General features: G+C 36.1%; 1 long non-coding RNA gene and 62 other non-coding genes across 66 annotated transcripts; 1 reads left to right on the top strand and 62 right to left on the bottom strand.

The window, feature by feature from the left end:
• Positions 1 to 375: 375 nt before the first annotated feature.
• Positions 376 to 512, bottom strand: LOC146141709 (U4 spliceosomal RNA). Its single transcript, XR_014500064.1, has one exon. It is a non-coding gene; the product is annotated as a U4 spliceosomal RNA (small nuclear RNA).
• A 169-nt stretch (positions 513 to 681) lies between these two features.
• Positions 682 to 800, bottom strand: LOC146141710 (U5 spliceosomal RNA). Its single transcript, XR_014499636.1, has one exon. It is a non-coding gene; the product is annotated as a U5 spliceosomal RNA (small nuclear RNA).
• Positions 801 to 1,009: 209 nt separating this feature from the next.
• LOC146141711 (U4 spliceosomal RNA) lies at positions 1,010 to 1,144 on the bottom strand. Its single transcript, XR_014500060.1, has one exon. It is a non-coding gene; the product is annotated as a U4 spliceosomal RNA (small nuclear RNA).
• Positions 1,145 to 1,313: 169 nt separating this feature from the next.
• Positions 1,314 to 1,432, bottom strand: LOC146141712 (U5 spliceosomal RNA). The gene has a single exon (XR_014499395.1). It is a non-coding gene; the product is annotated as a U5 spliceosomal RNA (small nuclear RNA).
• A 205-nt stretch (positions 1,433 to 1,637) lies between these two features.
• LOC146141713 (U4 spliceosomal RNA) lies at positions 1,638 to 1,773 on the bottom strand. The gene has a single exon (XR_014500021.1). It is a non-coding gene; the product is annotated as a U4 spliceosomal RNA (small nuclear RNA).
• Positions 1,774 to 1,941: 168 nt separating this feature from the next.
• On the bottom strand, positions 1,942 to 2,060 carry LOC146141714 (U5 spliceosomal RNA). Its single transcript, XR_014499563.1, has one exon. It is a non-coding gene; the product is annotated as a U5 spliceosomal RNA (small nuclear RNA).
• A 207-nt stretch (positions 2,061 to 2,267) lies between these two features.
• On the bottom strand, positions 2,268 to 2,403 carry LOC146141715 (U4 spliceosomal RNA). The gene has a single exon (XR_014499957.1). It is a non-coding gene; the product is annotated as a U4 spliceosomal RNA (small nuclear RNA).
• A 169-nt stretch (positions 2,404 to 2,572) lies between these two features.
• LOC146141716 (U5 spliceosomal RNA) lies at positions 2,573 to 2,691 on the bottom strand. The gene has a single exon (XR_014499396.1). It is a non-coding gene; the product is annotated as a U5 spliceosomal RNA (small nuclear RNA).
• A 209-nt stretch (positions 2,692 to 2,900) lies between these two features.
• LOC146141717 (U4 spliceosomal RNA) lies at positions 2,901 to 3,036 on the bottom strand. Its single transcript, XR_014500047.1, has one exon. It is a non-coding gene; the product is annotated as a U4 spliceosomal RNA (small nuclear RNA).
• A 166-nt stretch (positions 3,037 to 3,202) lies between these two features.
• On the bottom strand, positions 3,203 to 3,321 carry LOC146141718 (U5 spliceosomal RNA). Its single transcript, XR_014499280.1, has one exon. It is a non-coding gene; the product is annotated as a U5 spliceosomal RNA (small nuclear RNA).
• A 209-nt stretch (positions 3,322 to 3,530) lies between these two features.
• On the bottom strand, positions 3,531 to 3,666 carry LOC146141719 (U4 spliceosomal RNA). The gene has a single exon (XR_014500038.1). It is a non-coding gene; the product is annotated as a U4 spliceosomal RNA (small nuclear RNA).
• Positions 3,667 to 3,835: 169 nt separating this feature from the next.
• Positions 3,836 to 3,954, bottom strand: LOC146141720 (U5 spliceosomal RNA). Its single transcript, XR_014499564.1, has one exon. It is a non-coding gene; the product is annotated as a U5 spliceosomal RNA (small nuclear RNA).
• Positions 3,955 to 4,161: 207 nt separating this feature from the next.
• Positions 4,162 to 4,297, bottom strand: LOC146141721 (U4 spliceosomal RNA). The gene has a single exon (XR_014499950.1). It is a non-coding gene; the product is annotated as a U4 spliceosomal RNA (small nuclear RNA).
• A 169-nt stretch (positions 4,298 to 4,466) lies between these two features.
• On the bottom strand, positions 4,467 to 4,585 carry LOC146141722 (U5 spliceosomal RNA). The gene has a single exon (XR_014499596.1). It is a non-coding gene; the product is annotated as a U5 spliceosomal RNA (small nuclear RNA).
• A 209-nt stretch (positions 4,586 to 4,794) lies between these two features.
• On the bottom strand, positions 4,795 to 4,930 carry LOC146141723 (U4 spliceosomal RNA). Its single transcript, XR_014500026.1, has one exon. It is a non-coding gene; the product is annotated as a U4 spliceosomal RNA (small nuclear RNA).
• Positions 4,931 to 5,098: 168 nt separating this feature from the next.
• LOC146141724 (U5 spliceosomal RNA) lies at positions 5,099 to 5,217 on the bottom strand. The gene has a single exon (XR_014499521.1). It is a non-coding gene; the product is annotated as a U5 spliceosomal RNA (small nuclear RNA).
• Positions 5,218 to 5,425: 208 nt separating this feature from the next.
• On the bottom strand, positions 5,426 to 5,561 carry LOC146141725 (U4 spliceosomal RNA). Its single transcript, XR_014499824.1, has one exon. It is a non-coding gene; the product is annotated as a U4 spliceosomal RNA (small nuclear RNA).
• A 364-nt stretch (positions 5,562 to 5,925) lies between these two features.
• On the top strand, positions 5,926 to 9,738 carry LOC146141726 (uncharacterized). Of its 4 annotated transcripts, none has more exons than XR_014498692.1 (7): positions 5,926 to 6,217; positions 6,485 to 6,615; positions 6,686 to 6,840; positions 6,952 to 7,100; positions 8,793 to 8,895; positions 8,989 to 9,129; positions 9,259 to 9,738. It is a non-coding gene; the product is annotated as an uncharacterized LOC146141726 (long non-coding RNA). The 4 variants fall into 4 exon arrangements; XR_014498694.1 differs by having other exon boundaries at positions 6,952 to 7,082; XR_014498695.1 differs by having other exon boundaries at positions 6,525 to 6,615.
• Positions 9,739 to 10,121: 383 nt separating this feature from the next.
• On the bottom strand, positions 10,122 to 10,240 carry LOC146141727 (U5 spliceosomal RNA). The gene has a single exon (XR_014499588.1). It is a non-coding gene; the product is annotated as a U5 spliceosomal RNA (small nuclear RNA).
• Positions 10,241 to 10,449: 209 nt separating this feature from the next.
• On the bottom strand, positions 10,450 to 10,585 carry LOC146141728 (U4 spliceosomal RNA). Its single transcript, XR_014499853.1, has one exon. It is a non-coding gene; the product is annotated as a U4 spliceosomal RNA (small nuclear RNA).
• Positions 10,586 to 10,753: 168 nt separating this feature from the next.
• On the bottom strand, positions 10,754 to 10,872 carry LOC146141729 (U5 spliceosomal RNA). The gene has a single exon (XR_014499397.1). It is a non-coding gene; the product is annotated as a U5 spliceosomal RNA (small nuclear RNA).
• A 209-nt stretch (positions 10,873 to 11,081) lies between these two features.
• On the bottom strand, positions 11,082 to 11,217 carry LOC146141730 (U4 spliceosomal RNA). The gene has a single exon (XR_014499904.1). It is a non-coding gene; the product is annotated as a U4 spliceosomal RNA (small nuclear RNA).
• Positions 11,218 to 11,384: 167 nt separating this feature from the next.
• On the bottom strand, positions 11,385 to 11,503 carry LOC146141731 (U5 spliceosomal RNA). Its single transcript, XR_014499281.1, has one exon. It is a non-coding gene; the product is annotated as a U5 spliceosomal RNA (small nuclear RNA).
• Positions 11,504 to 11,712: 209 nt separating this feature from the next.
• LOC146141732 (U4 spliceosomal RNA) lies at positions 11,713 to 11,848 on the bottom strand. The gene has a single exon (XR_014500040.1). It is a non-coding gene; the product is annotated as a U4 spliceosomal RNA (small nuclear RNA).
• Positions 11,849 to 12,017: 169 nt separating this feature from the next.
• Positions 12,018 to 12,136, bottom strand: LOC146141733 (U5 spliceosomal RNA). The gene has a single exon (XR_014499565.1). It is a non-coding gene; the product is annotated as a U5 spliceosomal RNA (small nuclear RNA).
• A 207-nt stretch (positions 12,137 to 12,343) lies between these two features.
• LOC146141734 (U4 spliceosomal RNA) lies at positions 12,344 to 12,479 on the bottom strand. Its single transcript, XR_014499971.1, has one exon. It is a non-coding gene; the product is annotated as a U4 spliceosomal RNA (small nuclear RNA).
• Positions 12,480 to 12,648: 169 nt separating this feature from the next.
• LOC146141735 (U5 spliceosomal RNA) lies at positions 12,649 to 12,767 on the bottom strand. Its single transcript, XR_014499398.1, has one exon. It is a non-coding gene; the product is annotated as a U5 spliceosomal RNA (small nuclear RNA).
• Positions 12,768 to 12,976: 209 nt separating this feature from the next.
• On the bottom strand, positions 12,977 to 13,112 carry LOC146141736 (U4 spliceosomal RNA). Its single transcript, XR_014500030.1, has one exon. It is a non-coding gene; the product is annotated as a U4 spliceosomal RNA (small nuclear RNA).
• A 167-nt stretch (positions 13,113 to 13,279) lies between these two features.
• LOC146141737 (U5 spliceosomal RNA) lies at positions 13,280 to 13,398 on the bottom strand. The gene has a single exon (XR_014499399.1). It is a non-coding gene; the product is annotated as a U5 spliceosomal RNA (small nuclear RNA).
• A 209-nt stretch (positions 13,399 to 13,607) lies between these two features.
• On the bottom strand, positions 13,608 to 13,743 carry LOC146141738 (U4 spliceosomal RNA). The gene has a single exon (XR_014499854.1). It is a non-coding gene; the product is annotated as a U4 spliceosomal RNA (small nuclear RNA).
• A 169-nt stretch (positions 13,744 to 13,912) lies between these two features.
• Positions 13,913 to 14,031, bottom strand: LOC146141739 (U5 spliceosomal RNA). Its single transcript, XR_014499400.1, has one exon. It is a non-coding gene; the product is annotated as a U5 spliceosomal RNA (small nuclear RNA).
• A 209-nt stretch (positions 14,032 to 14,240) lies between these two features.
• On the bottom strand, positions 14,241 to 14,376 carry LOC146141740 (U4 spliceosomal RNA). The gene has a single exon (XR_014500059.1). It is a non-coding gene; the product is annotated as a U4 spliceosomal RNA (small nuclear RNA).
• A 168-nt stretch (positions 14,377 to 14,544) lies between these two features.
• On the bottom strand, positions 14,545 to 14,663 carry LOC146141741 (U5 spliceosomal RNA). Its single transcript, XR_014499514.1, has one exon. It is a non-coding gene; the product is annotated as a U5 spliceosomal RNA (small nuclear RNA).
• Positions 14,664 to 14,871: 208 nt separating this feature from the next.
• On the bottom strand, positions 14,872 to 15,007 carry LOC146141742 (U4 spliceosomal RNA). The gene has a single exon (XR_014499825.1). It is a non-coding gene; the product is annotated as a U4 spliceosomal RNA (small nuclear RNA).
• A 169-nt stretch (positions 15,008 to 15,176) lies between these two features.
• LOC146141743 (U5 spliceosomal RNA) lies at positions 15,177 to 15,295 on the bottom strand. The gene has a single exon (XR_014499402.1). It is a non-coding gene; the product is annotated as a U5 spliceosomal RNA (small nuclear RNA).
• Positions 15,296 to 15,504: 209 nt separating this feature from the next.
• LOC146141744 (U4 spliceosomal RNA) lies at positions 15,505 to 15,640 on the bottom strand. Its single transcript, XR_014499856.1, has one exon. It is a non-coding gene; the product is annotated as a U4 spliceosomal RNA (small nuclear RNA).
• Positions 15,641 to 15,808: 168 nt separating this feature from the next.
• On the bottom strand, positions 15,809 to 15,927 carry LOC146141745 (U5 spliceosomal RNA). The gene has a single exon (XR_014499631.1). It is a non-coding gene; the product is annotated as a U5 spliceosomal RNA (small nuclear RNA).
• Positions 15,928 to 16,136: 209 nt separating this feature from the next.
• LOC146141746 (U4 spliceosomal RNA) lies at positions 16,137 to 16,272 on the bottom strand. The gene has a single exon (XR_014499905.1). It is a non-coding gene; the product is annotated as a U4 spliceosomal RNA (small nuclear RNA).
• Positions 16,273 to 16,441: 169 nt separating this feature from the next.
• LOC146141747 (U5 spliceosomal RNA) lies at positions 16,442 to 16,560 on the bottom strand. The gene has a single exon (XR_014499403.1). It is a non-coding gene; the product is annotated as a U5 spliceosomal RNA (small nuclear RNA).
• Positions 16,561 to 16,769: 209 nt separating this feature from the next.
• On the bottom strand, positions 16,770 to 16,905 carry LOC146141748 (U4 spliceosomal RNA). The gene has a single exon (XR_014499857.1). It is a non-coding gene; the product is annotated as a U4 spliceosomal RNA (small nuclear RNA).
• Positions 16,906 to 17,073: 168 nt separating this feature from the next.
• LOC146141749 (U5 spliceosomal RNA) lies at positions 17,074 to 17,192 on the bottom strand. Its single transcript, XR_014499404.1, has one exon. It is a non-coding gene; the product is annotated as a U5 spliceosomal RNA (small nuclear RNA).
• A 209-nt stretch (positions 17,193 to 17,401) lies between these two features.
• LOC146141750 (U4 spliceosomal RNA) lies at positions 17,402 to 17,537 on the bottom strand. Its single transcript, XR_014500005.1, has one exon. It is a non-coding gene; the product is annotated as a U4 spliceosomal RNA (small nuclear RNA).
• A 167-nt stretch (positions 17,538 to 17,704) lies between these two features.
• Positions 17,705 to 17,823, bottom strand: LOC146141751 (U5 spliceosomal RNA). The gene has a single exon (XR_014499282.1). It is a non-coding gene; the product is annotated as a U5 spliceosomal RNA (small nuclear RNA).
• Positions 17,824 to 18,032: 209 nt separating this feature from the next.
• On the bottom strand, positions 18,033 to 18,168 carry LOC146141752 (U4 spliceosomal RNA). Its single transcript, XR_014499961.1, has one exon. It is a non-coding gene; the product is annotated as a U4 spliceosomal RNA (small nuclear RNA).
• A 169-nt stretch (positions 18,169 to 18,337) lies between these two features.
• Positions 18,338 to 18,456, bottom strand: LOC146141753 (U5 spliceosomal RNA). The gene has a single exon (XR_014499405.1). It is a non-coding gene; the product is annotated as a U5 spliceosomal RNA (small nuclear RNA).
• A 209-nt stretch (positions 18,457 to 18,665) lies between these two features.
• LOC146141754 (U4 spliceosomal RNA) lies at positions 18,666 to 18,801 on the bottom strand. The gene has a single exon (XR_014499858.1). It is a non-coding gene; the product is annotated as a U4 spliceosomal RNA (small nuclear RNA).
• A 168-nt stretch (positions 18,802 to 18,969) lies between these two features.
• Positions 18,970 to 19,088, bottom strand: LOC146141755 (U5 spliceosomal RNA). Its single transcript, XR_014499504.1, has one exon. It is a non-coding gene; the product is annotated as a U5 spliceosomal RNA (small nuclear RNA).
• Positions 19,089 to 19,297: 209 nt separating this feature from the next.
• On the bottom strand, positions 19,298 to 19,433 carry LOC146141756 (U4 spliceosomal RNA). The gene has a single exon (XR_014499859.1). It is a non-coding gene; the product is annotated as a U4 spliceosomal RNA (small nuclear RNA).
• A 168-nt stretch (positions 19,434 to 19,601) lies between these two features.
• Positions 19,602 to 19,720, bottom strand: LOC146141757 (U5 spliceosomal RNA). The gene has a single exon (XR_014499406.1). It is a non-coding gene; the product is annotated as a U5 spliceosomal RNA (small nuclear RNA).
• A 209-nt stretch (positions 19,721 to 19,929) lies between these two features.
• LOC146141758 (U4 spliceosomal RNA) lies at positions 19,930 to 20,065 on the bottom strand. Its single transcript, XR_014500006.1, has one exon. It is a non-coding gene; the product is annotated as a U4 spliceosomal RNA (small nuclear RNA).
• Positions 20,066 to 20,232: 167 nt separating this feature from the next.
• LOC146141759 (U5 spliceosomal RNA) lies at positions 20,233 to 20,351 on the bottom strand. The gene has a single exon (XR_014499283.1). It is a non-coding gene; the product is annotated as a U5 spliceosomal RNA (small nuclear RNA).
• Positions 20,352 to 20,560: 209 nt separating this feature from the next.
• LOC146141760 (U4 spliceosomal RNA) lies at positions 20,561 to 20,696 on the bottom strand. The gene has a single exon (XR_014499962.1). It is a non-coding gene; the product is annotated as a U4 spliceosomal RNA (small nuclear RNA).
• A 169-nt stretch (positions 20,697 to 20,865) lies between these two features.
• Positions 20,866 to 20,984, bottom strand: LOC146141761 (U5 spliceosomal RNA). The gene has a single exon (XR_014499407.1). It is a non-coding gene; the product is annotated as a U5 spliceosomal RNA (small nuclear RNA).
• A 209-nt stretch (positions 20,985 to 21,193) lies between these two features.
• LOC146141762 (U4 spliceosomal RNA) lies at positions 21,194 to 21,329 on the bottom strand. Its single transcript, XR_014499860.1, has one exon. It is a non-coding gene; the product is annotated as a U4 spliceosomal RNA (small nuclear RNA).
• A 168-nt stretch (positions 21,330 to 21,497) lies between these two features.
• LOC146141763 (U5 spliceosomal RNA) lies at positions 21,498 to 21,616 on the bottom strand. The gene has a single exon (XR_014499505.1). It is a non-coding gene; the product is annotated as a U5 spliceosomal RNA (small nuclear RNA).
• A 209-nt stretch (positions 21,617 to 21,825) lies between these two features.
• Positions 21,826 to 21,961, bottom strand: LOC146141764 (U4 spliceosomal RNA). The gene has a single exon (XR_014500004.1). It is a non-coding gene; the product is annotated as a U4 spliceosomal RNA (small nuclear RNA).
• Positions 21,962 to 22,128: 167 nt separating this feature from the next.
• On the bottom strand, positions 22,129 to 22,247 carry LOC146141765 (U5 spliceosomal RNA). Its single transcript, XR_014499284.1, has one exon. It is a non-coding gene; the product is annotated as a U5 spliceosomal RNA (small nuclear RNA).
• Positions 22,248 to 22,456: 209 nt separating this feature from the next.
• Positions 22,457 to 22,592, bottom strand: LOC146141766 (U4 spliceosomal RNA). Its single transcript, XR_014499963.1, has one exon. It is a non-coding gene; the product is annotated as a U4 spliceosomal RNA (small nuclear RNA).
• Positions 22,593 to 22,761: 169 nt separating this feature from the next.
• On the bottom strand, positions 22,762 to 22,880 carry LOC146141767 (U5 spliceosomal RNA). The gene has a single exon (XR_014499626.1). It is a non-coding gene; the product is annotated as a U5 spliceosomal RNA (small nuclear RNA).
• A 207-nt stretch (positions 22,881 to 23,087) lies between these two features.
• Positions 23,088 to 23,223, bottom strand: LOC146141768 (U4 spliceosomal RNA). The gene has a single exon (XR_014499959.1). It is a non-coding gene; the product is annotated as a U4 spliceosomal RNA (small nuclear RNA).
• Positions 23,224 to 23,392: 169 nt separating this feature from the next.
• LOC146141769 (U5 spliceosomal RNA) lies at positions 23,393 to 23,511 on the bottom strand. Its single transcript, XR_014499408.1, has one exon. It is a non-coding gene; the product is annotated as a U5 spliceosomal RNA (small nuclear RNA).
• Positions 23,512 to 23,720: 209 nt separating this feature from the next.
• On the bottom strand, positions 23,721 to 23,856 carry LOC146141770 (U4 spliceosomal RNA). The gene has a single exon (XR_014499704.1). It is a non-coding gene; the product is annotated as a U4 spliceosomal RNA (small nuclear RNA).
• Positions 23,857 to 24,025: 169 nt separating this feature from the next.
• On the bottom strand, positions 24,026 to 24,144 carry LOC146141771 (U5 spliceosomal RNA). The gene has a single exon (XR_014499389.1). It is a non-coding gene; the product is annotated as a U5 spliceosomal RNA (small nuclear RNA).
• Positions 24,145 to 24,186: the final 42 nt, after the last annotated feature.

Consider the following 24,186-nt stretch of genomic DNA (forward strand, 5'->3'; position numbering starts at 1 on the left):
GCCGAGGAGGTTCGGCTACGGTGTTCTGGGTGGACAATAATTTAAAAGGGGAGGTGTTGTGGAACGCAACCGCGCCATTTCCGAGCACGCGGCTCGAGGCATTCTTGTGTTATTTTATTGGCCGCGCTATTCCCGAGCACGCGGCTCGAGGCATTCTTGTGTTATTTTAATTGCTATGCGTTGTGTGTGTGTACGCGCTTGATTTGTGCCTACTGCAGGAATGTAATTGGTGTGTTGGTAATTACTTCGTGAGCCTATAAAAGGCTGTTCACTTACTACTACGTTACCATTCCATTTTACTGATTTCGACTGAATACAACTTAAGTTACAACAAACTGTGCTTATTTGGACTCTGTAAAGAAGCAAGGCGCAAACGTGATTGAAAACACAACAGAGTTTGCCGCGAAAAACTTTTTAAGCCATCGGGCGGGGTATTGGGTATAGTTTTCAACTAGCAATAATCGCGCCTCGGATAAACCTCATCAGCTACGATATCGTCACTGCGCAAAAACAACCACACGCAGTTCGAGATAGCAATAAACGAATAATTTATTTTTTTTAGTTTGTTGCAATCTTCACCCCGATGCAGAGATACGTTAAACTTGTAGACTACACTAAATCAGGTCTTCTTTTATTTTGAATTGCTTAGATTAAGTCAAGTTTAACTCATTTTTCGGTAAAACTGCAGAACATGTCTGCAGATGCAAGAAATAACTAAAGATTCATTGCAATGTCCCACTTTACGGAAATCTTTTGTAAAAGGCGAAAGATTTACACGTTGTGAAGTGCGACCAGAGTAACGAGGTTTTGGCATTTTATGTTTATAACGGAAGTTACTGCGACTAAGAATTGCTGTGCCAGGGAATTCTTGGGATGCCATAAAAGACAATTTTGCTACTGAATCTATATTTAGTTTGACAAACTTTACCAAAAGAAACATAAAACAACTAATCTATAGAAGAAAGTAGATTTTCGACGTAGTTGTAAAAGAGATGTTGTCTGGATAACGATTTCTTAAAACCGGCCAAATATTGCGGCGAAAGCTTTTTAACCATCGGGCGGGGTATTGGGTATAGTTTTCAACTAGCAATAATCGCGGCTCGGATAAACCTCATCAGCTACAATATCGCCACTGCGCAAAGACAACCACACGCAGTTCGAGATAGCAATAAACGACTAATTTATTTTTTTTAGTTTGTTGCAACCTTCACCCCGATGCAGAGATACGTTAAACTTGTAGACTACACTAAATCAGGTCTTCTTTTATTTTGAACTGCTTAGATTAAGTCAAGTTTAACTCATTTTTCGGTAAAACTGCAGAACATGTCTGCAGATGCAAGAAATAACTAAAGACTCATTGCAATGTCCCACTTCACGGAAATCTTTAGTAAAAGGCGAAAGATTTACACGTTGTGAAATGAGACCAGAGTAACGAGGTTTTAGCATTTTATGTTTATAACGGAAGTTACTGCGACTAAGAATTACTGTGCCAGGGAACTCTTGGGATGCCATAAAAGACAATTTTGCTACTGAATCTATATTTAGTTTGACAACTTTACCAAAAGAAAAATAAAACAACTAATCTATAGAAGAAAATAGATTTTCGAGATAGTTGTGAAAGAGATGTCTGGATAACGATTTCTTAAAACCGGTCAAATATTGCCGCGAAAGCTTTTTAAGCCATCGGGCGGGGTATTGGGTATAGTTTTCAACTGGCAATAATCGCGCCTCGGATAAACCTCATCAGCTACGATATCGTCACTGCGCAAAGTCAACCACACGCAGTTCGAGATAGCAATAAACGACTAATTTTTTTTTTTAGTTTGTTGCAACATTCACCCCGATGCAGAGATAAATTAAACTTGTAGACTAAACTAAATTAGATCTTCTTTTATTTTGAACTGCTTAGATTAAGTCAAGTTTAACTCATTTTTCGGTAAAACTGCAGAACATGTCTGCAGATGCAAGAAATAACTAAAGACTCATTGCAATGTCCCACTTCACGGAAATCTTTAGTAAAAGGCGAAAGATTTTCACGTTGTGAAATGAGACCAGAGAAACGAGGTTTGACATTTTATGTTTATAACGGAAGTTACTTCGACTAAGAATTGCTGTGCCAGGCAAATCTTGGGATGCCATAGAAGACAATCTTGCTACTGAATCTAAATTTAGTGAGACAAACTTTACCAAAAAAACATAAAACGACTGATATATAGCAGAAAGCAGATTTTCTACATAGTTGTGAAAGAGATCTTGTCTGGATAACGATTTCTTAAAACCGGTCAAATATTGCCGCGAAAGCTTTTTCAGCTATCGGGCGGGGTATTGGGTATAGTTTTCAACTAGCAATAATCGCGCCTCGGATAAACTTCATCAGCTACGATATCGCCACTGCGCAAAGACAACCACACGCAGTTCGAGATAGCAATAAACGACTAATTTATTTTTTTTAGTTTGTTGCAACCTTTATCCCGATGCAGAGATACGTTAAACTTGTAGACTACACTAAATCAGGTCTTCTTTTATTTTGAACTGCTTAGATTAAGTCAAGTTTAACTCATTTTTCGGTAAAACTGCAGAACATGTCTGCAGATGCAAGAAATAACTAAAGACTCATTGCAATGTCCCACTTCACGGAAATCTTTAGTAAAAGGCGAAAGATTTACACGTTGTGAAATGAGACCAGAGTAACGAGGTTTTAGCATTTTATGTTTATAACGGAAGTTACTGCGACTAAGAATTACTGTGCCAGGGAACTCTTGGGATGCCATAAAAGACAATTTTGCTACTGAATCTATATTTAGTTTGACAAACTTTACCAAAAGAAAAATAAAACAACTAATCTATAGAAGAAAGTAGATTTTCGACATAGTTGTGAAAGAGATGTTGTCTGGATAACGATTTCTTAAAACCGGTTAAATATTGCCGCGAAAGCTTTTTAAGCCATCGGGCGGGGTATAGGGTATAGTTTTCAACTAGCAATAATCGCGCCTCGGACAAACCTCATCAGCTACGATATCGTCACTGCGCAAAGTCAACCACACGCAGTTCGAGATAGCAATAAACGACTAATTTTTTTTTAGTTTGTTGCAACATTCACCCCGATGCAGAGATAAGTTAAACTTGTAGACTAAACTAAATTAGATCTTCTTTTATTTTGAACTGCTTAGATTAAGTCAAGTTTAACTATTTTTTCGGTAAAACTGCAGAACATGTCTGCAGATGCAAGAAATAACTAAAGACTCATTGCAATGTCCCACTTCACGGAAATCTTTAGTAAAAGGCGAAAGATTTACACGTTGTGAAGTGAGACCAGAGTAACGAGGTTTTGGCATTTTATGTTTATAACGGAAGTTACTGCGACTAAGAATTGCTGTGCCAGGGAACTCTTGGGATGCCATAGAAGACAATTTTGCTACTGAATCTATATTTAGTGTGACAAACTTCATCAAAAGAAACATAAAACAACTAATATATAGAAGAAAGCAGACTTTTTACATATTTGTGCAAGAGATGTTGTCTGTATAACGATTTCTTAAAACCGGTTAAATATTGCCGCGAAAGCTTTTTAAGCCATCGGGCGGGGTATTGCGTATAGTTTTCAACTAGCAAAAATCGCGCCTCGGATAAACCTCGTTAGCTACGATATCGCCACTGCGCAAAGTCAACGACATGCAGTTCGAGATAGCAATAAAGGACTAATCTATTTTTTTTAATTTGTTGCAACCTTCACGCCGATGCCAAGATACGTTAAACTTGTAGACTAAACTAAATTAGATCTTCGTTTATTTTGAACTGCTTAGATTAAGTCAAGTTTAACTCATTTTTCGGTAAAACTGCAGAACATGTCTGCAGATGCAAGAAATAACTAAAGACTCATTGCAATGTCCCACTTCACGGAAATCTTTAGTAAAAGGCGAAAGATTTTCACGTTGTGAAATGAGACCAGAGAAACGAGGTTTGACATTTTATGTTTATAACGGAAGTTACTTCGACTAAGAATTGCTGTGCCAGGCAAATCTTGGGATGCCATAGAAGACAATCTTGCTGCTGAATCTAAATTTAGTGAGACAAACTTTACCGAAAAAACATAAAACGACTGATATATAGCAGAAAGCAGATTTTCTACATAGTTGTGAAAGAGATGTTGTCTGGATAACGATTTCTTAAAACCGGTCAAATATTGCCGCGAAAGCTTTTTCAGCTATCGGGCGGGGTATTGGGTATAGTTTTCAACTAGCAATAATCGCGCCTCGGATAAACCTCATCAGTTACGATATCGCCACTGCGCAAAGACAACCACACGCAGTTCGAGATAGCAATAAACGACTAATTTATTTTTTTTAGTTTGTTGCAACCTTCATCCCGATGCAGAGATACGTTAAACTTGTAGACTACACTAAATCAGGTCTTCTTTTATTTTGAACTGCTTAGATTAAGTCAAGTTTAACTCATTTTTCGGTAAAACTGCAGAACATGTCTGCAGATGCAAGAAATAACTAAAGACTAATTGCAATGTCCCACTTCACGGAAATCTTTAGTAAAAGGCGAAAGATTTACACGTTGTGAAATGAGACCAGAGTAACGAGGTTTTAGCATTTTATGTTTATAACGGAAGTTACTGCGACTAAGAATTACTGTGCCAGGGAACTCTTGGGATGCCATAAAAGACAATTTTGCTACTGAATCTATATTTAGTTTGACAAACTTTACCAAAAGAAAAATAAAACAACTAATCTATAGAAGAAAGTAAATTTTCGACATACTTGTGAAAGAGATGTTGTCTGGATAACGATTTCTTAAAACCGGTCAAATATTGCCGCGAAAGCTTTTTAAGCCATCGGGCGGGGTATTGGGTATAGTTTTCCACTAGCAATAATCGCGCCTCGGATAAACCTCATCAGCTACGATATCGTCACTGCGCAAAGTCAACCACACGCAGTTCGAGATAGCAATAAACGACTAATTTTTTTTTTTAGTTTGTTGCAACATTCACCCCGATGCAGAGATAAGTTAAACTTGTAGACTAAACTAAATTAGATCTTCTTTTATTTTGAACTGCTTAGATTAAGTCAAGTTTAACTATTTTTTCGGTAAAACTGCAGAACATGTCTGCAGATGCAAGAAATAACTAAAGACTCATTGCAATGTCCCACTTCACGAAAATCTTTAGTAAAAGGCGAAAGATTTACACGTTGTGAAGTGAGACCAGAGTAACGAGGTTTTGGTATTTTATGTTTATAACGGAAGTTACTGCGACTAAGAATTGCTGTGCCAGGGAACTCTTGGGATGCCATAGAAGACAATTTTGCTACTGAATCTATATTTAGTGTGACAAACTTTACCAAAAAAACATAAAACGACTGATATATAGCAGAAAGCAGATTTTCTACATAGTTGTGAAAGAGATCTTGTCTGGGTAACGATTTCTTAAAACCGGTCAAATATTGCCGCGAAAGCTTTTTCAGCTATCGGGCGGGGTATTGGGTATAGTTTTCAATTAGCAATAATCGCGCCTCGGATAAACCTCATCAGCTACGATATCGCCACTGCGCAAAGACAACCACACGCAGTTCGAGATAGCAATAAACGACTAATTTATTTTTTTTAGTTTGTTGCAACCTTCATCCCGATGCAGATTCAGATTCAGATTCAATTTATTTTTGTGCATGTTTGCAAACATCGAAAAAAACAAAATAACATAAATAATAACACAAGGACAGCGAAAGGACCATTCGGTCATCGAGTCGAGCTGCCCCTCACAAATAAATAAATTTAGTGGCAATATTGAAAGTTACAATAATTGGAAACAAAAAGTGCGTAGATAAAAAGTATGTAGATTTTAACGGTTTTATATAAATTTTTTGAAATAAGAAATGGATACGAAAAAGCAATGTAAAACTAGCAAAAAACGATAAGGTCAGAAGGTACTATACAACGGTTACGTACTGCAGGATTTATTTTAAATCTGTGCCTTCGCACGTGTCTGTGCGACTTCGCCTACGGCTGGCAATTATTAGTAATAGTAATAAAATTAGTGGTAAATAATAAGTAAAATGGTTGTTGACCAATTTGTAAACCTCGGGCAGCGTCTGCTCCGTTGTTTACATTTAGTTGTCATGGTGAGAAAGTAAACAAAATCAATAGAAGATGATAAAGCTGCATTTAATACGATTGCAATAGTTGCGATTTCACACTGTCTTGGAAGTGTTTGAAGGTGAGATTTTTTTGTTCGTGACGTAAGGTTGCCCATATTTTAGGTCCTATATATTTAAGCTGTTTTTGGCCCGAGATCCTACGTATTTTTTCAACATAGTAATTTTTTGCGTCTTCCAGTCTAGTGTTATGCCTATGTATCTCAGATATAGGTCTTAAAAAATTTTGAAACAAAGCTAGAAGTGAGTTATTTTTGTAATGGTGCATGAATTTAAGAATTTCCAGTTGTGTTATATCTTGTATTTGTAGTATTTTGTTTTCTTTGAAGATTGTTTTTGTATGGATATGACTGTAATTGCTGATTCCAGATATGACTCTCAATGCTCTGTTCTGGAGTATTTGTAAATGCTGAAGGTGTGATTGGCTAGCTCGTCCCCAGTTTATTATTCCATATTGCAGGTGGGAGTGAATAAAGGCGTAGTATAGCAATAATAATGTGTTTTTATTTATGTATCGTTTAATTTTGTAGAGTACTCCAATGGACTGTGAGACCCTGGATGATACTGCTGTAATGTGTTGTGACCAGTTGACTTTGTCATCCATGACAATTCCTAAATATTTAACTGAGTTGCTTCTGTGGAGTTCTACATTATTTATATGAAGTGAAAAATCTGCAATTTTTAGGTTTTTATTATGTGTTATTACATATTGAGTTTTTGTATAATTTAGTGATAGTTTATTTGTCCTCATCCAGTCATCTACTTTAATTATTTCCTGTTGCATTTGTTTTTGTAGGTCCTTTGATTCAAGAGAGGCCGCATAAAATATGGTATCATCAGCATACATTTTACATGACATGTCTGTGACATTTGGTAAATCATTTGTGTATATTTGGAATAATATTGGAGATAGGATAGAACCTTGTGGTAAGCCACATTTTACTTGTAAGTATTGTGATTTGCATTGTCTGGTAATTGTTGCGTTTAGGCGATTTGTTAAAAAATTTTCCAAAAGATTTAAAGGCCCCCCTCTAATTCCATAATGTTGTAACTTCCTGAGTAATATTGAGTGATTTACTGTGTCAAATGCTTTAGATAGGTCCATGTATACAGTACAGTGATGTTGTCCATTATCTAAAGAATGTAGTATGTTTTCATAGAGGGCTGCAGTTACAAATGAGGTTGAGTGGTTTTTGCGAAATCCAAACTGATCTGGTGTAATTGTATTGTTTTTAGTAAAAAATTTGGTAAGTTGAAAAAGAATAATCTTTTCAAAAATTTTGCTCAGTACTGGTGTTATTGTTATTGGGCGAAAATCAGCAGGTAAATGGGGATATTTTACTTTAGGAACTGGGGTTATATGACTCTTTTTTAAACATTGTGGTATGGTGAAAGAAGTTATGCACTTATTAAACAGATACGTTAGGTATGGTGTAATGACTTTTAAACTAAGTTTTAAAAATTTTACTGGTATGTTGTATGGTCCTTCTGCTTTTTTTTGGTCTAAAAGTGCAATGTACTTTGATACCTCAAAGTCTGTGGTCGCCGAAAGAAAAAATGAGTTTTGTTGTCGATTTTTTAGGTATTTTGTAAAATCATTGGTCGAAGATGGAATTTGTTTGGCCAGTGTTTCCCCAACTGTTTGAAAGTATTTGTTGAGTGTGTTTGAAATTATTTGAGGATCTGTAACATTATCATTCCTTACTGATAAACATTTAATTCCCTGTTTAGGCTTTTTGTTATTTAGTATTTCTTTCACTACTTTCCAGATTTTTGTTGTGTCTTTTTTATTGCCTATTTTGTTTTGATAAAATAGTTGTTTTGACATAGTTTTTATTTTTGTTAAGTGATTATTATATATTTTGTATGCCTTGAGCTTTTCAGTGTCGTTTGTTTTGTAGTATTTTTGAAACATTTTGTTTTTTCTTTTGATTGATTTTAGTATGCCAGGTGTTATCCATGGCTTGCATTTTAGTTTTTTTTCTTTCCTAGTTAGGGGTCGCATTGGGGCATGTTTTCGTAATATGTTTTTAAACGTATCTATAAACATTACAAATTCTTCCTCTAAGGTTACGTTGTCTTCTAATTGGTAGAATTTACTGTCAAGGGATTGTTGGAGTTCGTTAAGAAAATGTTCTTCGTTAAAATTTTTTAAATCCCTTTTTGTATATTTGGTTTGTTGTCTGTTTGGTGGTTGTGGGTATGGTAGTATGAGTGCTGTTGGCAGGTGGTCTGAAACATCATATTGTAGTATTACCGGTACTATATGCCTTTTAATATCGTTTGTGTAGTAGTGATCTAAAAGTGATGGCTTACAGTGTTGTTCATACCTTGTTGGTTTATCTATAAGTATTTGACTTCCGGTTGTATTTATATTGTTTATGTATGCTTGTATCGTATTTGTTTTGGTGTTTAGTAGATTAATATTAAAGTCACCTCCAATGTAGTATGTTGTTTTTTGTTTTTCTAGGATTTCCATGTTTTTTGTAAATTCGTTTTGAAAGGTTGCAAAGTCTGGCTCAGGGTGCCGGTATATTACAGAAATAATAGTTTTTTTGTTATTTAATCCTACTTCTAACCATAAATTTTCACATTCTTGTGGTATACTGATTTGTAAATCTTCCCTTTCTTTTACAGGTATACTATTTTGAGAATAGATGCACACACCTCCAGCATTTGTGTTGGAATGCTTAAAGTGCATTTGATACCCGTCAATATTTGTATCAAAGAGTGTTTTCTGGTTAGATAGCCTGGTTTCAGTTATTAAAATAAAAGATGGTTTTATGCTGAGCTGGTGAATTAGCTCTTCTAATTTATGCTTGTTTTTGTCCAGGCTTCTTACATTGCTATGAAGTATGACCAATGATGGGTTTGCTTGGTTGTTTAGTACTGTGTTGAAATATTTTGTGTTTATTTCTTTACATTGTTCAATATTTCCTAATAAATGAGTTGTAAAATCTCCAGCGAGATTAGGGTGAGTGTCAGTATTTATATCTTTAGTGTTATTCATAATGACAATGATAAAATATTATATTACAGATATATATATACATAAACAAAACTATACATGTTAAACATTAGCATCAGTGTCCATATATTTTAGCTATTTCTTGCCAGTCGATGACCAAACCTGTTGGCAGCAGATCTTCCGGGGTGTCTATGTGGGTCCAGTTTTCTCCGATTTTGATTGCTATTTTTCCATTTACTGTTCCCATTGCTATAACTTGTTTGTGTTGTTTCAAGTAATGAAAGATCTTGTACCTAATTGTTGTCATATCTTCATTTATGTAGATTTTTCTGTTTTGGAGTTTTTTCCTTTTTTGCATAAATTCTTGTCGCTTTTTGAAAGAATTGAATCTCACAATTATGGGTCGATCTTTACCCTCCCGTTTTTTCCCCACTCTATGCGCTCTTTCAAGTTCATTTGAAGTAAGGTTTATTGAAAGTTTCTTCGCAATTTGAATTGCTTGTTCTTCTCCGTCATCTCTATCATCTTCAGTTTCTTCTATTCCATAAATTCTTATGTTTTCTCGCCTACCATATTGTTCTAGTTTGTCCATTTTATATGCATATGAATGTAAATAGCTTGTTAGTTTTTCGTTTTCTTCTTTTTGTTTTTGGAGCGCTCTTTTTTCACTATTTGTAAATCATTTCTTAATTCCATTACTTCGATGTTTGTTTCACTAGTGCTGTTTTTTATCAATTCCACATTTTCTTGCACATTTTCAAGCAATTCAAGCTTGCTCTTCATTTCTTTCAATTCTAATAAAATGCCTCTCAGTTGTGCCATTTTATTATTTACTTTTAGATTATATCAAGAGATCTTAATTTCCTTAATTCGAATGAATCTCCTTAATTCGAATGAATCAAGCAGAGATACGTTAAACTTGTAGACTACACTAAATCAGGTCTTCTTTTATTTTGAACTGCTTAGATTAAGTCAAGTTTAACTCATTTTTCGGTAAAACTGCAGAACATGTCTGCAGATGCAAGAAATAACTAAAGACTCATTGCAATGTCCCACTTCACGGAAATCTTTAGTAAAATGCGAAAGATTTACACGTTGTGAAATGAGACCAGAGTAACGAGGTTTTAGCATTTTATGTTTATAACGGAAGTTACTGCGACAAAGAATTACTGTGCCAGGGAACTCTTGGGATGCCATAAAAGACAATTTTGCTACTGAATCTATATTTAGTTTGACAAACTTTACCAAAAGAAACATCAAACAACTAATCTATAGAAGAAAGTAGATTTTCGACGTAGTTGTGAAAGAGATGTTGTCTGGATAATGATTTCTTAAAACCGGTCAAATATTGCCGCGAAAGCTTTTTAAGCCATCGGGCGGGGTGTTGGGTATAGTTTTCAACTAGCAATAATCGCGCCTCGGATAAACCTCATCAGCTACAATATCGCCACTGCGCAAAGACAACCACACGCAGTTCGAGATAGCAATAAACGACTAATTTATTTTTTTAGTTTGTTGCAACCTTCACCCCGATGCAGAGATACGTTAAACTTGTAGACTACACTAAATCAGGTCTTGTTTTATTTTGAACTGCTTAGATTAAGTCAAGTTTAACTCATTTTTCGGTAAAACTGCAGAACATGTCTGCAGATGCAAGAAATAACTAAAGACTCATTGCAATGTCCCACTTCACGGAAATCTTTAGTAAAAGGCGAAAGATTTACACGTTGTGAAATGAGACCAGAGTAACGAGGTTTTAGCATTTTATGTTTATAACGGAAGTTACTGCGACTAAGAATTGCTGTGCCAGGGAACTCTTGGGATGCCATAAAAGACAATTTTGCTACTGAATCTATATTTAGTGTGACAAACTTCATCAAAAGAAAAATAAAACAACTAATATATAGAAGAAAGCAGATTTTTTACATATTTGTGCAAGAGATGTTGTCTGAATAACGATTTCTTAAAACCGGTCAAATATTGCCGCGAAAGCTTTTTAAGCCATCGGGCGGGGTATTGGGTATAGTTTTCAACTAGCAATAATCGCGCCTCGGATAAACCTCATCAGCTACGATATCGTCACTGCGCAAAGTCAACCACACGCAGTTCGAGATAGCAATAAACGACTAATTTTTTTTTTAGTTTGTTGCAACATTCACCCCGATGCAGAGATAAGTTAAACTTGGAGACTAAACTAAATTAGATCTTCTTTTATTTTGAACTGCTTAGATTAAGTCAAGTTTAACTATTTTTTCGGTAAAACTGCAGAACATGTCTGCAGATGCAAGAAATAACTAAAGACTCATTGCAATGTCCCACTTCACGGAAATCTTTAGTAAAAGGCGAAAGATTTACACGTTGTGAAGTGAGACCAGAGTAACGAGGTTTTGGCATTTTATGTTTATAACGGAAGTTACTGCGACTAAGAATTGCTGTGCCAGGGAACTCTTGGGATGCCATAGAAGACAATTTTGCTACTGAATCTATTTTTAGTGTGACAAACTTCATCAAAAGAAACATAAAACAACTAATATATAGAAGAAAGCAGATTTTTTACATATTTGTGCAAGAGATGTTGTCTGTATAACGATTTCTTAAAACCGGTTAAATATTGCCGCGAAAGCTTTTTAAGCCATCGGGCGGGGTATTGCGTATAGTTTTCAACTAGCAAAAATCGCGCCTCGGATAAACCTCGTTAGCTACGATATCGCCACTGCGCAAAGTCAACGACATGCAGTTCGAGATAGCAATAAAGGACTAATCTATTTTTTTTAATTTGTTGCAACCTTCACGCCGATGCCAAGATACGTTAAACTTGTAGACTAAACTAAATTAGATCTTCGTTTATTTTGAACTGCTTAGATTAAGTCAAGTTTAACTCATTTTTCGGTAAAACTGCAGAACATGTCTGCAGATGCAAGAAATAACTAAAGACTCATTGCAATGTCCCACTTCACGGAAATCTTTAGTAAAAGGCGAAAGATTTTCACGTTGTGAAATGAGACCAGAGAAACGAGGTTTGACATTTTATGTTTATAACGGAAGTTACTTCGACTAAGAATTGCTGTGCCAGGCAAATCTTGGGATGCCATAGAAGACAATCTTGCTACTGAATCTAAATTTAGTGAGACAAACTTTACCAAAAAAACATAAAACGACTGATATATAGCAGAAAGCAGATTTTCTACATAGTTGTGAAAGAGATCTTGTCTGGATAACGATTTCTTAAAACCGGTCAAATATTGCCGCGAAAGCTTTTTCAGCTATCGGGCGGGGTGTTGGGTATAGTTTTCAACTAGCAATAATCGCGCCTCGGATAAACCTCATCAGTTACGATATCGCCACTGCGCAAAGACAACCACACGCAGTTCGAGATAGCAATAAACGACTAATTTATTTTTTTTAGTTTGTTTCAACCTTCATCCCGATGCAGAGATACGTTAAACTTGTAGACTACACTAAATCAGGTCTTCTTTTATTTTGAACTGCTTAGATTAAGTCAAGTTTAACTCATTTTTCGGTAAAACTGCAGAACATGTCTGCAGATGCAAGAAATAACTAAAGACTCATTGCAATGTCCCACTTCACGGAAATCTTTAGTAAAAGGCGAAAGATTTACACGTTGTGAAATGAGACCAGAGTAACGAGGTTTTAGCATTTTATGTTTATAACGGAAGTTACTGCGACTAAGAATTACTGTGCCAGGGAACTCTTGGGATGCCATAAAAGACAATTTTGCTACTGAATCTATATTTAGTTTGACAAACTTTACCAAAAGAAAAATAAAACAACTAATCTATAGAAGAAAGTAGATTTTCGACATAGTTGTGAAAGAGATGTTGTCTGGATAACGATTTCTTAAAACCGGTCAAATATTGCCGCGAAAGCTTTTTAAGCCATCGGGCGGGGTATTGGGTATAGTTTTCCACTAGCAATAATCGCGCCTCGGATAAACCTCATCAGCTACGATATCGACACTGCGCAAAGTCAACCACACGCAGTTCGAGATAGCAATAAACGACTAATTTTTTTTTTAGTTTGTTGCAACATTCACCCCGATGCAGAGATAAGTTAAACTTGTAGACTAAACTAAATTAGATCTTCTTTTATTTTGAACTGCTTAGATTAAGTCAAGTTTAACTATTTTTTCGGTAAAACTGCAGAACATGTCTGCAGATGCAAGAAATAACTAAAGACTCATTGCAATGTCCCACTTCACGGAAATCTTTAGTAAAAGGCGAAAGATTTACACGTTGTGAAATGAGACCAGAGTAACGAGGTTTTAGCATTTTATGTTTATAACGGAAGTTACTGCGACTAAGAATTACTGTGCCAGGGAACTCTTGGGATGCCATAAAAGACAATTTTGCTACTGAATCTATATTTAGTTTGACAAACTTTACCAAAAGAAACATAAAACAACTAATCTATAGAAGAAAGTAGATTTTCGACGTAGTTGTGAAAGAGATGTTGTCTGGATAATGATTTCTTAAAACCGGTCAAATATTGCCGCGAAAGCTTTTTAAGCCATCGGGCGGGGTGTTGGGTATAGTTTTCAACTAGCAATAATCGCGCCTCGGATAAACCTCATCAGCTACAATATCGCCACTGCGCAAAGACAACCACACGCAGTTCGAGATAGCAATAAACGACTAATTTATTTTTTTTAGTTTGTTTCAACCTTCATCCCGATGCAGAGATACGTTAAACTTGTAGACTACACTAAATCAGGTCTTCTTTTATTTTGAACTGCTTAGATTAAGTCAAGTTTAACTCATTTTTCGGTAAAACTGCAGAACATGTCTGCAGATGCAAGAAATAACTAAAGACTCATTGCAATGTCCCACTTCACGGAAATCTTTAGTAAAAGGCGAAAGATTTACACGTTGTGAAATGAGACCAGAGTAACGAGGTTTTAGCATTTTATGTTTATAACGGAAGTTACTGCGACTAAAAATTACTGTGCCAGGGAACTCTTGGGATGCCATAAAAGACAATTTTGCTACTGAATCTATATTTAGTTTGACAAACTTTACCAAAAGAAAAATAAAACAACTAATCTATAGAAGAAAGTAGATTTTCGACATAGTTGTGAAAGAGATGTTGTCTGGATAACGATTTCTTAAAACCGGTCAAATATTGCCGCGAAAGCTTTTTAAGCCATCGGGCGGGGTATTGGGTATAGTTTTCCACTAGCAATAATCGCGCCTGGGATAAACCTCATCAGCTACGATATCGACACTGCGCAAAGTCAACCACACGCAGTTCGAGATAGCAATAAACGACTAATTTTTTTTTTTAGTTTGTTGCAACATTCACCCCGATGCAGAGATAAGTTAAACTTGTAGACTAAACTAAATTAGATCTTCTTTTATTTTGAACTGCTTAGATTAAGTCAAGTTTAACTATTTTTTCGGTAAAACTGCAGAACAAGTCTGCAGATGCAAGAAATAACTAAAGACTCATTGCAATGTCCCACTTCACGAAAATCTTTAGTAAAAGGCGAAAGATTTACACGTTGTGAAGTGAGACCAGAGTAACGAGGTTTTGGTATTTTATGTTTATAACGGAAGTTACTGCGACTAAGAATTGCTGTGCCAGGGAACTCTTGGGATGCCATAGAAGACAATTTTGCTACTGAATCTATATTTAGTGTGACAAACTTTACCAAAAAAACATAAAACGACTGATATATAGCAGAAAGCAGATTTTCTACATAGTTGTGAAAGAGATCTTGTCTGGGTAACGATTTCTTAAAACCGGTCAAATATTGCCGCGAAAGCTTTTTCAGCTATCGGGCGGGGTATTGGGTATAGTTTTCAATTAGCAATAATCGCGCCTCGGATAAACCTCATCAGCTACGATATCGCCACTGCGCAAAGACAACCACACGCAGTTCGAGATAGCAATAAACGACTAATTTATTTTTTTTAGTTTGTTGCAACCTTCATCCCGATGCAGAGATACGTTAAACTTGTAGACTACACTAAATCAGGTCTTCTTTTATTTTGAACTGCTTAGATTAAGTCAAGTTTAACTCATTTTTCGGTAAAACTGCAGAACATGTCTGCAGATGCAAGAAATAACTAAAGACTCATTGCAATGTCCCACTTCACGGAAATCTTTAGTAAAAGGCGAAAGATTTACACGTTGTGAAATGAGACCAGAGTAACGAGGTTTTAGCATTTTATGTTTATAACGGAAGTTACTGCGACTAAGAATTACTGTGCCAGGGAACTCTTGGGATGCCATAAAAGACAATTTTGCTACTGAATCTATATTTAGTTTGACAAACTTTACCAAAAGAAACATAAAACAACTAATCTATAGAAGAAAGTAGATTTTCGACGTAGTTGTGAAAGAGATGTTGTCTGGATAATGATTTCTTAAAACCGGTCAAATATTGCCGCGAAAGCTTTTTAAGCCATCGGGCGGGGTGTTGGGTATAGTTTTCAACTAGCAATAATCGCGCCTCGGATAAACCTCATCAGCTACAATATCGCCACTGCGCAAAGACAACCACACGCAGTTCGAGATAGCAATAAACGACTAATTTATTTTTTTAGTTTGTTGCAACCTTCACCCCGATGCAGAGATACGTTAAACTTGTAGACTACACTAAATCAGGTCTTGTTTTATTTTGAACTGCTTAGATTAAGTCAAGTTTAACTCATTTTTCGGTAAAACTGCAGAACATGTCTGCAGATGCAAGAAATAACTAAAGACTCATTGCAATGTCCCACTTCACGGAAATCTTACGTAAAAGGCGAAAGATTTACACGTTGTGAAATGAGACCAGAGTAACGAGGTTTTAGCATTTTATGTTTATAACGGAAGTTACTGCGACTAAGAATTGCTGTGCCAGGGAACTCTTGGGATGCCATAAAAGACAATTTTGCTACTGAATCTATATTTAGTGTGACAAACTTCATCAAAAGAAAAATAAAACAACTAATATATAGAAGAAAGCAAATTTTTTACATATTTGTGCAAGAGATGTTGTCTGAATAACGATTTCTTAAAACCGGTCAAATATTGCCGCGAAAGCTTTTTAAGCCATCGGGCGGGGTATTGGGTATAGTTTTCAACTAGCAATAATCGCGCCTCGGATAAACCTCATCAGCTACGATATCGTCACTGCGCAAAGTCAACGACATGCAGTTCGAGATAGTAGTAAACGACTAATCTATTTTTTTTAATTTGTTGCAACCTTCACGCCGATGCAAAGATACGTTAAACTTGTAGACTAAACTAAATTAGATCTTCTTTTATTTTGAACTGCTTAGATTAAGTCAAGTTTAACTCATTTTTCGGTAAAACTGCAGAACATGTCTGCAGATGCAAGAAATAACTAAAGACTCATTGCAATGTCCCACTTCACGGAAATCTTTAGTAAAAGGCGAAAGATTTACACGTTGTGAAATGAGACCAGAGTAACGAGGTTTTAGCATTTTATGTTTATAACGGAAGTTACTGCGACTAAGAATTACTGTGCCAGGGAACTCTTGGGATGCCATAAAAGACAATTTTGCTACTGAATCTATATTTAGTTTGACAAACTTTACCAAAAGAAACATAAAACAACTAATCTATAGAAGAAAGTAGATTTTCGACGTAGTTGTGAAAGAGATGTTGTCTGGATAATGATTTCTTAAAACCGGTCAAATATTGCCGCGAAAGCTTTTTAAGCCATCGGGCGGGGTGTTGGGTATAGTTTTCAACTAGCAATAATCGCGCCTCGGATAAACCTCATCAGCTACAATATCGCCACTGCGCAAAGACAACCACACGCAATTCGAGATAGCAATAAACGACTAATTTATTTTTTTAGTTTGTTGCAACCTTCACCCCGATGCAGAGATACGTTAAACTTGTAGACTACACTAAATCAGGTCTTGTTTTATTTTGAACTGCTTAGATTAAGTCAAGTTTAACTCATTTTTCGGTAAAACTGCAGAACATGTCTGCAGATGCAAGAAATAACTAAAGACTCATTGCAATGTCCCACTTCACGGAAATCTTTAGTAAAAGGCGAAAGATTTACACGTTGTGAAATGAGACCAGAGTAACGAGGTTTTAGCATTTTATGTTAATAACGGAAGTTACTGCGACTAAGAATTGCTGTGCCAGGGAACTCTTGGGATGCCATAAAAGACAATTTTGCTACTGAATCTATATTTAGTGTGACAAACTTCATCAAAAGAAAAATAAAACAACTAATATATAGAAGAAAGCAGATTTTTTACATATTTGTGCAAGAGATGTTGTCTGAATAACGATTTCTTAAAACCGGTCAAATATTGCCGCGAAAGCTTTTTAAGCCATCGGGCGGGGTATTGGGTATAGTTTTCAACTAGCAATAATCGCGCCTCGGATAAACCTCATCAGCTGCGATATCATCACTGCGCATAGTCAACCACACGCAGTTCGAGATAGCAATAAACGACTAATTTTTTTTTTAGTTTGTTGCAACATTCACCCCGATGCAGAGATAAGTTAAACTTGGAGACTAAACTAAATTAGATCTTCTTTTATTTTGAACTGCTTAGATTAAGTCAAGTTTAACTATTTTTTCGGTAAAACTGCAGAACATGTCTGCAGATGCAAGAAATAACTAAAGACTCATTGCAATGTCCCACTTCACGGAAATCTTTAGTAAAAGGCGAAAGATTTACACGTTGTGAAGTGAGACCAGAGTAACGAGGTTTTGGCATTTTATGTTTATAACGGAAGTTACTGCGACTAAGAATTGCTGCGCCAGGGAACTCTTGGGATGCCATAGAAGACAATTTTGCTACTGAATCTATTTTTAGTGTGACAAACTTCATCAAAAGAAACATAAAACAACTAATATATAGAAGAAAGCAGATTTTTTACATATTTGTGCAAGAGATGTTGTCTGTATAACGATTTCTTAAAACCGGTTAAATATTGCCGCGAAAGCTTTTTAAGCCATCGGGCGGGGTATTGCGTATAGTTTTCAACTAGCAAAAATCGCGCCTCGGATAAACCTCATTAGCTACGATATCGCCACTGCGCAAAGTCAACGACATGCAGTTCGAGATAGTAGGAAACGACTAATCTATTTTTTTTAATTTGTTGCAACCTTCACGCCGATGCAAAGATACGTTAAACTTGTAGACTAAACTAAATTAGATCTTCTTTTATTTTGAACTGCTTAGATTAAGTCAAGTTTAACTCATTTTTCGGTAAAACTGCAGAACATGTCTGCAGATGCAAGAAATAACTAAAGACTCATTGCAATGTCCCACTTCACGGAAATCTTTAGTAAAAGGCGAAAGATTTACACGTTGTGAAATGAGACCAGAGTAACGAGGTTTTGGCATTTTATGTTTATAACGGAAGTTACTGCGACTAAGAATTACTGTGCCAGGGAACTCTTGGGATGCCATGAAAGACAATTTTGCTACTGAATCTATATTTAGTTTGACAAACTTTACCAAAAGAAACATAAAACAACTAATCTATAGAAGAAAGTAGATTTTCGACGTAGTTGTGAAAGAGATGTTGTCTGGATAATGATTTCTTAAAACCGGTCAAATATTGCCGCGAAAGCTTTTTAAGCCATCGGGCGGGGTGTTGGGTATAGTTTTCAACTAGCAATAATCGCGCCTCGGATAAACCTCATCAGCTACAATATCGCCACTGCGCAAAGACAACCACACGCAGTTCGAGATAGCAATAAACGACTAATTTATTTTTTTAGTTTGTTGCAACCTTCACCCCGATGCAGAGATACGTTAAACTTGTAGACTACACTAAATCAGGTCTTGTTTTATTTTGAACTGCTTAGATTAAGTCAAGTTTAACTCATTTTTCGGTAAAACTGCAGAACATGTCTACAGATGCAAGAAATAACTAAAGACTCATTGCAATGTCCCACTTCACGGAAATCTTTAGTAAAAGGCGAAAGATTTACACGTTGTGAAATGAGACCAGAGTAACGAGGTTTTAGCATTTTATGTTTATAACGGAAGTTACTGCGACTAAGAATTGCTGTGCCAGGGAACTCTTGGGATGCCATAAAAGACAATTTTGCTACTGAATCTATATTTAGTTTGACAAACTTTACCAAAAGAAACATAAAACAACTAATCTATAGAGGAAAGTAGATTTTCGACGTAGTTGTGAAAGAGATGTTGTCTGGATAATGATTTCTTAAAACCGGTCAAATATTGCCGCGAAAGCTTTTTAAGCCATCGGGCGGGGTGTTGGGTATAGTTTTCAACTAGCAATAATCGCGCCTCGGATAAACCTCATCAGCTACAATATCGCCACTGCGCAAAGACAACCACACGCAATTCGAGATAGCAATAAACGACTAATTTATTTTTTTAGTTTGTTGCAACCTTCACCCCGATGCAGAGATACGTTAAACTTGTAGACTACACTAAATCAGGTCTTGTTTTATTTTGAACTGCTTAGATTAAGTCAAGTTTAACTCATTTTTCGGTAAAACTGCAGAACATGTCTGCAGATGCAAGAAATAACTAAAGACTCATTGCAATGTCCCACTTCACGGAAATCTTTAGTAAAAGGCGAAAGATTTACACGTTGTGAAATGAGACCAGAGTAACGAGGTTTTAGCATTTTATGTTTATAACGGAAGTTACTGCGACTAAGAATTGCTGTGCCAGGGAACTCTTGGGATGCCATAAAAGACAATTTTGCTACTGAATCTATATTTAGTGTGACAAACTTCATCAAAAGAAAAATAAAACAACTAATATATAGAAGAAAGCAGATTTTTTACATATTTGTGCAAGAGATGTTGTCTGAATAACGATTTCTTAAAACCGGTCAAATATTGCCGCGAAAGCTTTTTAAGCCATCGGGCGGGGTATTGGGTATAGTTTTCAACTAGCAATAATCGCGCCTCGGATAAACCTCATCAGCTGCGATATCATCACTGCGCATAGTCAACCACACGCAGTTCGAGATAGCAATAAACGACTAATTTTTTTTTTAGTTTGTTGCAACATTCACCCCGATGCAGAGATAAGTTAAACTTGGAGACTAAACTAAATTAGATCTTCTTTTATTTTGAACTGCTTAGATTAAGTCAAGTTTAACTATTTTTTCGGTAAAACTGCAGAACATGTCTGCAGATGCAAGAAATAACTAAAGACTCATTGCAATGTCCCACTTCACGGAAATCTTTAGTAAAAGGCGAAAGATTTACACGTTGTGAAGTGAGACCAGAGTAACGAGGTTTTGGCATTTTATGTTTATAACGGAAGTTACTGCGACTAAGAATTGCTGCGCCAGGGAACTCTTGGGATGCCATAGAAGACAATTTTGCTACTGAATCTATTTTTAGTGTGACAAACTTCATCAAAAGAAACATAAAACAACTAATATATAGAAGAAAGCAGATTTTTTACATATTTGTGCAAGAGATGTTGTCTGTATAACGATTTCTTAAAACCGGTTAAATATTGCCGCGAAAGCTTTTTAAGCCATCGGGCGGGGTATTGCGTATAGTTTTCAACTAGCAAAAATCGCGCCTCGGATAAACCTCATTAGCTACGATATCGCCACTGCGCAAAGTCAACGACATGCAGTTCGAGATAGTAGGAAACGACTAATCTATTTTTTTTAATTTGTTGCAACCTTCACGCCGATGCAAAGATACGTTAAACTTGTAGACTAAACTAAATTAGATCTTCTTTTATTTTGAACTGCTTAGATTAAGTCAAGTTTAACTCATTTTTCGGTAAAACTGCAGAACATGTCTGCAGATGCAAGAAATAACTAAAGACTCATTGCAATGTCCCACTTCACGGAAATCTTTAGTAAAAGGCGAAAGATTTACACGTTGTGAAATGAGACCAGAGTAACGAGGTTTTAGCATTTTATGTTTATAACGGAAGTTACTGCGACTAAGAATTACTGTGCCAGGGAACTCTTGGGATGCCATGAAAGACAATTTTGCTACTGAATCTATATTTAGTTTGACAAACTTTACCAAAAGAAACATAAAACAACTAATCTATAGAAGAAAGTAGATTTTCGACGTAGTTGTGAAAGAGATGTTGTCTGGATAATGATTTCTTAAAACCGGTCAAATATTGCCGCGAAAGCTTTTTAAGCCATCGGGCGGGGTGTTGGGTATAGTTTTCAACTAGCAATAATCGCGCCTCGGATAAACCTCATCAGCTACAATATCGCCACTGCGCAAAGACAACCACACGCAGTTCGAGATAGCAATAAACGACTAATTTATTTTTTTAGTTTGTTGCAACCTTCACCCCGATGCAGAGATACGTTAAACTTGTAGACTACACTAAATCAGGTCTTGTTTTATTTTGAACTGCTTAGATTAAGTCAAGTTTAACTCATTTTTCGGTAAAACTGCAGAACATGTCTACAGATGCAAGAAATAACTAAAGACTCATTGCAATGTCCCACTTCACGGAAATCTTTAGTAAAAGGCGAAAGATTTACACGTTGTGAAATGAGACCAGAGTAACGAGGTTTTAGCATTTTATGTTTATAACGGAAGTTACTGCGACTAAGAATTGCTGTGCCAGGGAACTCTTGGGATGCCATAAAAGACAATTTTGCTACTGAATCTATATTTAGTTTGACAAACTTTACCAAAAGAAACATAAAACAACTAATCTATAGAAGAAAGTAGATTTTCGACATAGTTGTGAAAGAGATGTTGTCTGGATAACGATTTCTTAAAACCGGTCAAATATTGCAGCGAAAGCTTTTTAAGCCATCGGGCGGGGTATTGGGTATAGTTTTCAACTAGCAATAATCGCGCCTCGGATAAACCTCATCAGCTACAATATCGCCACTGCGCAAAGACAACCACACGCAGTTCGAGATAGCAATAAACGACTAATTTTTTTTTTAGTTTGTTGCAACATTCACCCCGATGCAGAGATAAGTTAAACTTGTAGACTAAACTAAATTAGATCTTCTTTTATTTTGAACTGCTTAGATTAAGTCAAGTTTAACTATTTTTTCGGTAAAACTGCAGAACATGTCTGCAGATGCAAGAAATAACTAAAGACTCATTGCAATGTCCCACTTCACGGAAATCTTTAGTAAAAGGCGAAAGATTTACACGTTGTGAAGTGAGACCAGAGTAACGAGGTTTTGGCATTTTATGTTTATAACGGAAGTTACTGCGACTAAGAATTGCTGTGCAAGGGAACTCTTGGGATGCCATAGAAGACAATTTTGCTACTGAATCTATATTTAGTGTGACAAACTTCATCAAAAGAAACATAAAACAACTAATATATAGAAGAAAGCAGATTTTTTACATATTTGTGCAAGAGATGTTGTCTGTATAACGATTTCTTAAAACCGGTTAAATATTGCCGCGAAAGCTTTTTAAGCCATCGGGCGGGGTATTGCGTATAGTTTTCAACTAGCAAAAATCGCGCCTCGGATAAACCTCATTAGCTACGATATCGCCACTGCGCAAAGTCAACGACATGCAGTTCGAGATAGTAGTAAACGACTAATCTATTTTTTTTAATTTGTTGCAACCTTCACGCCGATGCAAAGATACGTTAAACTTGTAGACTAAACTAAATTAGATCTTCTTTTATTTTGAACTGCTTAGATTAAGTCAAGTTTAACTCATTTTTCGGTAAAACTGCAGAACATGTCTGCAGATGCAAGAAATAACTAAAGACTCATTGCAATGTCCCACTTCACGGAAATCTTTAGTAAAAGGCGAAAGATTTTCACGTTGTGAAATGAGACCACAGAAACGAGGTTTGACATTTTATGTTTATAACGGAAGTTACTTCGACTAAGAATTGCTGTGCCAGGCAAATCTTGGGATGCCATAGAAGACAATCTTGCTACTGAATCTAAATTTAGTGAGACAAACTTTACCAAAAAAACATAAAACGATTGATATATAGCAGAAAGCAGATTTTCTACATAGTTGTGAAAGAGATCTTGTCTGGATAACGATTTCTTAAAACCGGTCAAATATTGCCGCGAAAGCTTTTTCAACTATCGGGCGGGGTATTGGGTATAGTTTTCAACTAGCAATAATCGCGCCTCGGATAAACCTCATCAGCTACGATATCGTCACTGCGCAAAGACAACCACACGCAGTTCGAGATAGCAATAAACGACTAATTTATTTTTTTTAGTTTGTTGCAACCTTCACCCCGATGCAGAGATACGTTAAACTTGTAGACTACACTAAATCAGGCCTTGTTTTATTTTGAACTGCTTAGATTAAGTCAAGTTTAACTCATTTTTCGGTAAAACTGCAGAACATGTCTGCAGATGCAAGAAATAACTAAAGACTCATTGCAATGTCCCACTTCACGGAAATCTTTAGTAAAAGGCGAAAGATTTACACGTTGTGAAATGAGACCAGAGTAACGAGGTTTTAGCATTTTATGTTTATAACGGAAGTTACTGCGACTAAGAATTACTGTGCCAGGGAACTCTTGGGATGCCATAAAAGACAATTTTGCTACTGAATCTATATTTAGTTTGACAAACTTTACCAAAAGAAACATAAAACAACTAATCTATAGAAGAAAGTAGATTTTCGACGTAGTTGTGAAAGAGATGTTGTCTGGATAACGATTTCTTAAAACCGGTCAAATATTGCCGCGAAAGCTTTTTAAGCCATCGGGCGGGGTATTGGGTATAGTTTTCAACTAGCAATAATCGCGCCTCGGATAAACCTCATCAGCTACGATATCGCCACTGCGCAAAGACAACCACACGCAGTTCGAGATAGCAATAAACGACTAATTTATTTTTTTTAGTTTGTTGCAACCTTCATCCCGATGCAGAGATACGTTAAACTTGTAGACTACACTAAATCAGGTCTTCTTTTATTTTGAACTGCTTAGATTAAGTCAAGTTTAACTCATTTTTCGGTAAAACTGCAGAACATGTCCGCAGATGCAAGAAATAACTAAAGACTCATTGCAATGTCCCACTTCACGGAAATCTTTAGTAAAAGGCGAAAGATTTACACGTTGTGAAGTGAGACCAGAGTAACGAGGTTTTGGCATTTTATGTTTATAACGGAAGTTACTGCGA

This window comes from Ascidiella aspersa, chromosome 5 (genome assembly GCF_963924565.1).
Source record: "Ascidiella aspersa chromosome 5, kaAscAspe10.2, whole genome shotgun sequence".
NCBI classification, from domain to species: Eukaryota; Metazoa; Chordata; class Ascidiacea; order Phlebobranchia; family Ascidiidae; genus Ascidiella; species Ascidiella aspersa.